At 30.4% G+C, this 11,336-nt stretch overlaps 1 long non-coding RNA gene across 1 annotated transcript; it reads right to left on the bottom strand.

Annotated features, from left to right (window-relative positions):
• Window positions 1-6,331: 6,331 nt before the first annotated feature.
• On the bottom strand, window positions 6,332-11,241 carry LOC129317930 (uncharacterized). The gene is made up of 3 exons (XR_008595102.1): window positions 11,101-11,241; window positions 7,514-7,609; window positions 6,332-6,674 (listed from the first exon to the last, which is right to left on the bottom strand). It is a non-coding gene; the product is annotated as an uncharacterized LOC129317930 (long non-coding RNA).
• Window positions 11,242-11,336: the final 95 nt, after the last annotated feature.

The raw sequence follows: 11,336 nt of genomic DNA, 5'->3' as shown, positions 1-11,336 counted from the left end.
ATATCTCTTTTGTCACGTGATATTTTAGTCAAGTATGAGACATAGAATTGTCATTCTCCTTTACCTAACTGTTACTTTCTCGATCTCTAAGTGGATTGATAGTAGCAATGGAAAAACCATTTTCATTATAGTATAGCTATACATTTTCTCAGTCTTACTCATTGAGGGGCCTAGTAATATCTCTCGCTTAATGTGAGAGATAAATTTTATCTTGACCACTCATATTCTTTTGTATAAATATTACTAAACTCAATTATAGCCTTTATGATCACTCGATCAAAAGTGACTTTTGACTAGGTCAAAGTTCAATAGTCATCATGTAGGAATCCATGATGATCTTAGGTCAGAGGGCTTAGTGATATAGTTACATATGAGATAAGCTTATGACTTGTACCACGCAGCTTTCTCATAGCAAGTCGGTCCAACACCTTGTACTCTTTCAATTGCCTATAACTTTGATTTGTATCTTTATAATTAATCAAAGTCATATTTGTCTTGTTTCATTTATGATCCCTCAAGATGATTGATCAAGGACATTTAGGACAATCACTATAGTTTGTCCAAGGATATAATTATCATATTGAACATACAATTAATATGATAACAAAAGAAAAATCCATTAAATAATAATGAAAAAATCCATTAAATAACAATATGCATAGTATAATAATTAACCCTAGAGTACAATTTTCAATAACATAGACACTCATAAAAGCTTCTTTTCTCTCTTTTAGACAAAGTATGAGGGGCTGGGCTCATATAAGTCCTTTTTTCTTCAGCTTTTGGACCCAAGTTTGTTTGTATTTCCATATCAAGTAAGTCTAATTTTGCTTTAACTCCATCCTTGGTCTTCCCCTTTATATCTAACAATGTTTCAATAAGACTGTTACATACTTTTTTTTCACATGCATCACATCAATATTATGTCTCACCTTAAGGGTGCTCCAATAGGGAAGATCAAAGAAAATTGACCTCTTCTTTCACTGATTCTTTTGATCTTCCTTTTTCTGGATCTTACTGAATACCATATTAATGTCTTTCACTCGTTCATATACCAAGCTTATAGTTAATGGCTTTAAAGCTTCATCATACCCTTAATAGCCATTGAATGACTTCTTCTGTCTGTGATAAGGGTGGTCTCATCTCAGGAATATTTGATAACCAAGATAGATTGTCTTCTTCTCGTGTTTTAGTTTTTGATAGGATGTGTTTTCTTCACAGATAGGACATGCTTTATACCTCTTCACACTGTATTCAGACAGATTTTCATATGTAAGGAAATCATTTATTGTGCAAAAAATCATAGCTCGTAACTTGAAAGACTCGTTCTAATATAAATCAAGCACATCCATACCTACCTTCCACATTATCTTCAAATTTTCAATTAATGGTGCTAAGTAAACATCTATGTCATTTCCAAATTGTTTTGGGCTTGAAATCATTAATGACAACTTGATATATTTTTGTTTCATACATAACCATGGAGGAAGATTAAAAATCTATAACAGAATAGGCCATGAGCTATGTTGATTACTAAGATTGCTAAAAAGATTCATTCCATCTGTACATAGTTTGAGACTAAGATTTCTAGGCTCATTGCCAAATTTAGGAAATAATTGATCAATTCCTTTCCATTGAGGAGAATCAGTTGGATGCCAAAGCATGCCATCAATTTTTCTCTCATCAGCATGCCATTTTAAGTTCTTTACCTTATTTGGATTAGCAGACAAACATTTAAACCTCAGTATTATAGGAAGATACCATAACACCTTCGCTGGAAGCCTTTTAGTAATGGAATCATCACCAATATCTATCTCTTTTATTTTGTAGTGTGATGCCCTACAAAACAAACTTGCATCCAACACTTCATAATCATTTCTGTATAATATATAGTTCTTAGGGTAAGCATGTATCTTTTGGTACCCAAAACCCATTAGACACAACATTTTTTTGGCCTCATAATAACTACTTGAAAGTGTATTTCCCTCTAGAAGCATTTCTTTCAATAGTTTAAGCAACTCTGTGAAACTCTTATTATTCCACCCATATCTCGCTTTCAAGTTGAACAACTTCAACACCACTGTTTATATTTTGTACAACCTAGATACAAAGGCATTTCTGAATCATTATACAAGCTATCATATTTGTGCACCTTCTCAACGGCTTCAATGCCAATATCACATAACATATCCTCTATTTGATCACGAAAATCCATATCATCATCCTTATCCCGTGGCACACTAGATTTTCTAGATTTACCATGCAACGCGCACTGTCTGCACGTTTTATAGAACCTAAAACAAATTAAGTGATCCTTAATCTCCACAGAACTTTATCGCAATCCATTCAAGCACTTAACACAAGGACAATAGAACAATCCTGTATTATTAGAAATATTGTTCTTTGCAAATTCTAAAAATTGATCTACGCCCTTTTCATATTCATCACTTGTTCATAAAGTATCTATTCAACTACGGTTCATCATTACCTATTTCAAATATTAACAAATAATTTAAGCACTAAATCCTCAATTTTTATCAATTTAAGCATATCTCAACTAAATTGTCAATAATTATCAATTCTAATCAACAACAATTCTCAATGATTTAATAAAAAATTAGCTCAAAAATTAATTTTGTTGAGCTAACAAGATAATTAAGATATAATCTCCTATTTAACCTTAATCACTAAAACACCAATTTCAACAAATTCCAATAAGTAAATTATACTAAATTTAAAGAAATCAACCATGGAAATTTAAAAAAAATTGGCAGCATAACAACTTATAAATTGATATTTTTCGAGCACTAAACTCTTAATATGATCAATTTAAGGACATCTCAATTGAATTGCCAATGATCAGCAACTCTAATCAATAATCAATTCAAACGACATCTCAAGCTATTACAAATAATCATCAAACAATAATAATATAATTTATCACAATAGGTGTTCAAAAATTATCCCAACAAATAGATTAAAAAAAGAAAAAAAATTAAAAGTAAGAAAAGAACATAAAAATTAATGAGGTGATTTATAAATAAAACAAAAAAGTATCTTCTAACCTTATAAACAGAACCAAAAGAGTAATATGATTCAATTTTTTTGTTAGTATTGCAAAACTATTCTTTTTGTCCTAAATATAAGAAATAAATAACCAATTCATAAAAATTAAGAAAATTAGTTAATTTAATTATTTGTAGAAAAAAAATTCAATATATAAAAATTGTCAAAAGTCAAGTAATTTGAAATCAAAGGTAGGTGCTAGAATGAGTGGGCAAAAAATTAAAGAAAAAATTTAGAAAAAAAATTAAAGCAAGAATTAGAGCAAAAAATTAGAAAAGAAAAATACTTAGGTAGGGGAACAAGAATGAGTGGTGGCAGCAGCAAGCTAAGGGAAAGCTGGAGGAGCTGGAGCAACGAGTTGGAGCACAGAGAGCATGTAGGGAGCAACGAGATGGTGTTGATGGCAACGAGCTGGAGGTTGAAGCAATTACTGGAGGAGTTGGGAGTAATGGCAAGCTATAGGTGTTGGTACGGCAACAATATGAGCTAAAGGCAATGATGAGCTGAGGGATAAGGGAGCTAAGGGAGACAGGACGAACTGAGATGGAAAGCAAAGTTGGGAGGTGGCAAATGATAGGGTGAAAATTGAGCTGGGGGTTAAAGACACATTAATGGCAATAAACATAAAGAAATCTGTCGCCATTAATGTCATTTATGGCGACAATCGCGAGGGCGCCTGTTGCTATAAATGTAAACAAATTTATGGCCACAGGCGACAGGCACTGGTGCCTGTCACCATAAATTCATTTTAGACATTCACAGAGCCACAATTAAATGCATTTTAGACTCAGACATAATTTTAATTATGTTTGAAAATTAATAAATAAAATTATAATTAAAATATTTTTAATTTTTAAAAATTTATAAATTTTTTATTAGGATATTTTTAAAGTTTTATCAAATTTATAAATTTTTTTATTTAAGAAATAAATATTATATCAAATTTAATATTATTTTAAAAATATATTTTATTAATAAATTTTGTCATAAACCTAGCTAATGTTCATAATTGTGTCTGAATTAAGACCCATTAAATGTGTCTCAATTCGTACAAAATTATTTAAATTCATCAAAATTTTCAATAATTTATTTATTTTTGATTAATTTTTTTTTTGTGATGTGCTAGCTGAGGTGAAAACCATTAGCTGGGAGGACCTTTCGCGACAGGTCCGAAAAGCCAAAGGTCCAGTAAGGACCTTTAGCAACAGGCCCAATGGGGCCTACCACCAAATGTCCGAGCTGAGGGTTTTCAAACCCTCAGCTCGGACCGCGTCACCTAAAAATAAAAAAAATATTATTGAGAAAATTAAATAAATTATAAATCATTTTTTAGGATTAAGACATATAAAATGTGTCTTAATTCAGAAACAATTATCAAATAATTAATATAACCTATTAAATACTCTTACTTCAATTACTTATTATTTTAAAATTTAATATAATATGAAATTTATTTATTAATTATTTAATTTTAATAATTAATATGACATATTAAATAATATTAATTTAATATGTCTTGTTTGAGACATAATTCATATATCTTAAATATTACTCAAGTAGTAGGAAATAATTAACAATATAATTAATAATTTTATTTTTTGCCCAACAATTAATAATTAATAATTTTATTTAAAATATGTTGAATCAAACACATTTGTGACGACAGTGTTTTTTGAGGACTGTCGCCATAAATGATACATTTTGTATCTTATTTAAGAAAGGGCCACTAAGTCTACTACTACCACAGTTTCTTTAAGGACTGTGGCAAAAAATATGTCATTAAAATTTAATTTTGCACTAGTGTAAGTCACAATTAAATCAAATAATTAAATAACCATAGTGTGATATTTATTTAACTAGACTAAGATATAAGTATTTAATTCATTCAAAGTATTAAAATGAGTAAGGAAAAATAAATGTAAAAGTCTCACAAGACACAAGTGTAGACAAGCATGAATTTGAATTAAAATTAAAGGCTAATTGGAAACCCTTAAGGAGATAACCTTAAAATATTGTCTTTTCTTAATAAATTTCAATCTAGGATGAATCAATAAAAACTAATTAGACCAATCATCTTAACCTATCAAAAGACATAAATCTCAAGCTTAACCTTAATTTGGTGAAAAAGTGTATTTTATGACTAAATTACTCTTAATATGCATATATTTGAACATTTAGGCAAAATTGCATTAAGAATGTGATATCAATGTAGATGGAGACTGTTAACATATAGAAATGGTTCTAAAATTAATGCACACATAAAATTCTCAATTTTCCCTTGAATTCCCAGTAAAGTACAAAATGACCAAAATACCCCTGATATGCATACTTTCTCATTAGGGCTCTAAACCCTAATTTACCACCAAGAATGCACATCTTAGGCACTACTATAAAATAAGCTTATAGGAGCTCTTTTTTTTGTTGGCCTTAGGGAGCACTTCAAAAGTGCTCCGAATTGAGCGCTCCGGAATATACAAAAGTGCTTAAAAGAATGCTCCTGTATGTATGAGATACAAGAGTGCTTATAGAAACACACTCTTGTATGTAAAAGAATAATTTACGGAGGCAATAGATATATAAGAGTGCTCATTTGAAGAGCGCTTTCATATGTTAGCCTATAGGAGCGCTCAGTTAAAGAGTGCTCCTGTATGTCAGCTAATAGGGATTGTCGCTTGTCATCAAAATTAAATTAAAGCTACTCCTAATACAATATAAGACCGACCTTAGGTCATCTTTCAAGGAATAATTTTAAGTCTAATTTAAAGCTATCTAGTGAAATAAATCACCCAAAGTTTGAAGTTGATTAACTAATTGCTAACCTAATTATCTAGTGAATTAAACAAGTAAACTAAACCTAACTATGAATTAAGTGGCTTCCCAATTTAAGTAGAAACCTTAAGGTGTTGCTAATGGAAGAATCCTAATTTCTAATTAAACATGGCAGCTCACTCAACTCTTCTTCCTTGGCTGAAAAATACATTTACTTAAGACAATTATCTTAAGTATCCTAGCTTCACTAATTCAATTTCCTAAATGCTATTACAAGCCTCTTAGGTAACTTTATTAACTTAACTCTAAAATTAACCAAGTGTTTAGCTAAAACTCATTCCCAAATGCCACTGCCCAAAGCTGTACCTAAGTTTAAAACTATGAAAACTTAAGCAACCCATCAAATATTCACCACACAATTACATGCTAGGCTAATACAAGACATTCACTCATTGAAATCACATATTACCATGCAAATTCATAGAGTGGACGAAATTCCAGAAGCATATAGGTCATGAAATTCAACTTAACAATTTTGTTTCAACATTACAAAATTACAAACAACCATGTAACTAAAGTCAAATTGAACCATAATCAACAATAATCATAGTATTATAATGGAATTGAAACAAGATGAAGAAATAGTTGAGCTTAGCCAAGTGAAGACTTTAAACTCCTCTTCCATCAACTCTCCCCTAAGATTTCATAAAGACTCTAGTTCGAAAACATCAAGAGTACTTTGCTTCCTTTATGAACACAACTAGGCCGTGGCACATGTCCCATGCTTCTTGTTGGATTGAGCTTCAAATCTCCTTCTAGTTGCTTGGGGTTGATTTGACCTTGAAAGAGGAGAAGAATTGTGGACAAATTGAGTGGATTTGATGGTTAAAAGAGGAAGAAATGGTGGCTGTATGAAAATCTAGTGTAGAGAGAAGGAAGAGAAAAATGGGTTTTTCTTGTACATTTTTTCAAAAGTTTATTTTTTGGACCAAAATACCCCTAGTGCACTGAACCTAAAAAGTTAGGCAATTTTCCAAATCTAATGCAATGAATGCACTTTGAGATGATAAAATATTAATATAAGGGTCTTAATTGACAAATAAAAGTGGATAACAAATGTATTCTATCATCAGCATATTGGAGCGCTTTTCAAATGAGCACTTCTATATAGTAGGCATACGAGAGCGCTCATGAATATGTCGCTCTTATAATGAGCGCTCCTGTATGTCTACTATACAAGAGCACTAATTTGAAGAGCGCTTTCACAGATTGTATTTATTTTTTTAAATATATTTTTCAAAATTTCTCCCTTACGTCTCTTTTACAATAACTAATAATCACAATATCAAAAACTAATTTAGAAATAATATCAACATAAAAATTTATATATAAGGAAAGAACTTGAAATTAAAACAACAATTTCAATTTCCTAACTAGCTACTTAAATTTCTAACAAGCTTATAAAATGAAATTATTTGTATTTTTCTAACATTGAAATCTAACTTTCTATCACAAACAGCCAATAATATATTTTGACCATTCTTCAACTAAATCTTCTATTTGCTCTATCCGTAGTAAAATGTGAAGATTTTGCTCCAACAAAATACTATACAAAATATGAAAGCAATATATAAGTAATTAACATTATATTTCATTAATTTCAAAGCTTTTGACTTACATTTTTAGGAATGATCAACTCTTGTTGTGTGATTACTTCTCTTATAAACTCCATAACATAGTATCCGCACTCCCAACCTTGTAATTGTGTAGGTACCTATAAAAAAATAAAAGATGTCATTATTAAAATATGGTAGAAATAAATTTCAACTTAATTTAAAATACTTTAGGGATGAAGTTATATACATAATATAAGTATTTGCTGTCAAAAATTTGATAGAGTCTCCCCTGTAAGTTGGATGTTTCAGAATTTTTTAAAAATTCTATATCAATCCAGAACAGCATATTCAGAATACCAAACATAAAATAGCAATCAAACAATCATTTAGATACATACAAGCTTGTTTTATTAAGAAAATAATACAAATCTTTATTCTTTTCCATGAATAAAACTCAATAGGATCATGCCTTTCGATGTTTGGAGGGAGACCTTCACCACCTCAATAACATACTACAACCCTATAATATAATGATTCAGCATACCAAGTAAAAACTAATTGTTATAATAAACATATATAAAGAATACATAATTAAAAACTTACTAATTAAATAATATCCTCATAAATTTATAGTTCTTAAAGTCACTATTTCTTAATGAGTCAAGATAATAAATTATAGGGACGAATGAATTGATACAAACAAGCACCCAATGTTGCTTGAAAAAAACAAAATATTTCATTAACTAAAATATTAACTAAATTTAAAGATAAACAACAATAAGAATTTACCCTAGAACGTGAGGAGCTAAAAATAACATGTTTCTTTTGCCTTTGGCTTTGAATGCATCAGTAATCTTTTGAGAATGGTATTAAACACTATAGGTACTAGTGTTGTGAGGGCTAATAAATGAAAATTTTGTTATCAATGAGCCCGGCACCACAAAAGTATGATACAAGTACCTAAAATGAAAAAAAATAGAATCATTCACAACTAAAATTAAATAAATACCACAATAAACAATAAAATTTAGAAAGTACCTAATGTATAAACTAATTTGTGTGGTTTGTAGCCAATCTTTGGTCAAAATCTCATTAATATTTTCAGCCGCTAATTTTTTGCTAATCATTTCACCATAAATCTCCTTTTTAAATTCTACTCCACGGATCTTATTTTTAAATGTTGTCTGCATAGTCACTTCAAGTGCATTTTGATGAGGATATTTTAGCTAAATAGACTCTATGCCGATCTTCCCTACTTTAGTTATAGAGGTAGATCCTTTTGACAACTTTTCTTTAACTTTGATTGGCTTCTTTACTACTTCTCTAAGTGGCCGTTGAAGGCCTTCTTCAACCGTCGGTAATAATGTGTTTGTGGCAAAAGTCGTCGATGACCAAAAAAGACATTCTTCCTACAATGTTCCAATTGCACTGAACAAGTGTGTTCCTCACAAACAGGACATGCATCTCGTCCTTTGGTACTATATCCTAACAAATTGCTATAAGTAGGAAAGTCATTTATGGTGCAAAACAACATTTCTCATAGGATGAAATGTTCTTCTCTATACCCATCATAAACCTCCACACCTATCTTTCATAATATCTTTAGATTTTCAATCAATGAAGCTAAGTACACATCTATATCATTTCCTGGTTGTTAAGGCCCAAAAATCAACAATGGTAGCATCATAAACTTGCGCTTCATGCACAATGCTGGAGCGAGCTTATAGATAATCAAAATGACCAGCAATGTACTGCAAATACTACTTTGCATGCCATGAGGGTTCATTCTATTAGTGGCTAGTGTAAAGCATAAGTTTATATCTTCTTTCCCAAACTCAAGGTACATAAAATCAAACTTTTTCCATTAAGGAGAATCTGTAGGGTGTCGTAGCTTGCCATCCTTAATTCTCTCGTTAGCATGCCATATTAAGTATTTAGCATCTTCTAGAATGCTGTATAGGCATCTAAATCTTAGTATGATTAGAAAACACCATAATGCCTTTATCGGGCTACATCGATTTCTCTTATATCGTGATGCATTGCATTTTGGATAATTATTTAAGGTTGAATACTCTTTCTAAAAGAAGATACAATCATTTGGACATGCATGAATCTTTTCGTAGCTCATCCCAATAAAACATAGAACTTTTTTAGCCTCATAAGTAATAGGTGGAAGCTTGTTGTACTCTACTAACATCTCATATAAGAGTTCAAGCAAATTTGTGAAACTCTTATCGCTCCATCCATTCGCTGCTTTTAGGTTGTACAATTTTAGAACAACTGATAATTTTGTGAATTTCTTACAACTGAGGTACAATGATTTATTAGCATCACTCTTCAACCTCTTAAACATATTAGGACAGTCCCTAATTCAATTATATCAATCATTTCATCAAGATAGTCAACATTATATGTCGCTCTATCATAATCAAATGTTGAACAGCTCACATTATCCTTCCAATCATTTGCATTATTCCTTGTCTCCTCATGCACCGTCCAACAAATTTAAGTTGGATTAATCCCATTACATATTAAATGATCTTTCAATTCTATTGGCCTCACTCTTTTTCTACAGCAGCATTTTAAACAAGGACATATGACTCTATGGGTGTCTTGATCACGATAAAATGCAAACTCAATAAACTCGTCCACACCATCCCAATATTTTCTAGATAGTCGATTAGTCAATATTCACTTACGATCCATATCACTAATATAGTCATAGAAATTGAAGAAACAAAAAATTAGAATTTTAAAAAATAAACATTGACAAAATCCCTCCTAACAATGGAACATCCTAAAAAAATTAAAGTAAGATTTTCCTCTCTTAAATTTCAACTTCCTATTCTTCAATAATAACTACATCCAATTAGAACTAAAGTGAGAATAATATAATGTTATAGTAAAATTAACTATAATGACAAATTGCTATTATCACACTTAGCTTCTATTGTCATTATCACAACAAAATTAATGCATAAGTGTGTGTTTATTGACATGCAAATTAGTATATAAGAATGTGTTATTATTACAATTATAAATACATGTTATTATCACAGCCTAACAAAAAAAAATTAAAATAAAAATTAACTAATATAAGACTAATGCAAAAAAAAATAACTATCAACAAAATTTATCTATATTTTGTTAACCCTAAATTATTAATATTATTATATATATATATATATATAATCAGAGTTATTGAACGCGATCTCTTAATTAATAATATTTTTAAAAGTTTGATAAATGATAGAGCACAATGATGTCTTGTAATCCATATAGCCAATCTCACCTAGTGGGATAAAAGTTTGTTCTTATTGTTATTGTTATTATCACAGCCTAACAAAAAAATTAAAATAAAAATTAACTAATATAAGACTAATGCAAAAAAAAAAAACTATCAACAAAATTTATCTATATTTTGTTAACCCTAAATTATTAATATTATTATATATATATATATATATATAATCAAAGTTATTGAACGCGATCTCTTAATTAATAATATTTTTAAAAGTTTGATAAATGATAGAGCACAATGATGTCTTGTAATTCATATAGCCAATCTCACCTAGTGGGATAAAGGTTTGTTGTTGTTGTTGTTTATATATATATATAACATTTATATATAATTTCTTATTAAGAAAACCTGTAGTAGGCGACTCTGCGGCGATCAGTGATTCGGCCTGCAGCAGCGAGGAGGCGGGATGGTAGTGGCTCAACGTGCGACAACGAGAAGGAGTGACAGTAGCGGCTCGGCGAGAAGGAGTGACTCGGTAGTGAGAAGGAGCGAGTTTTGGAGGGCAGCGGCAACAGGATGTTCAGATTGGTGACGGTGATGTAGATCTGCGAGCTTATGGGAGACGACGACGAATGGGAAAGGCG

The sequence above is a fragment of the Prosopis cineraria genome, unplaced genomic scaffold, assembly GCF_029017545.1.
Source record: "Prosopis cineraria cultivar Desert tree isolate PC_DT_omini unplaced genomic scaffold, ASM2901754v1 PC8, whole genome shotgun sequence".
Taxonomy (NCBI): domain Eukaryota; kingdom Viridiplantae; phylum Streptophyta; class Magnoliopsida; order Fabales; family Fabaceae; genus Prosopis; species Prosopis cineraria.
This window is presented reverse-complemented; position numbering and strand designations above follow the sequence as displayed.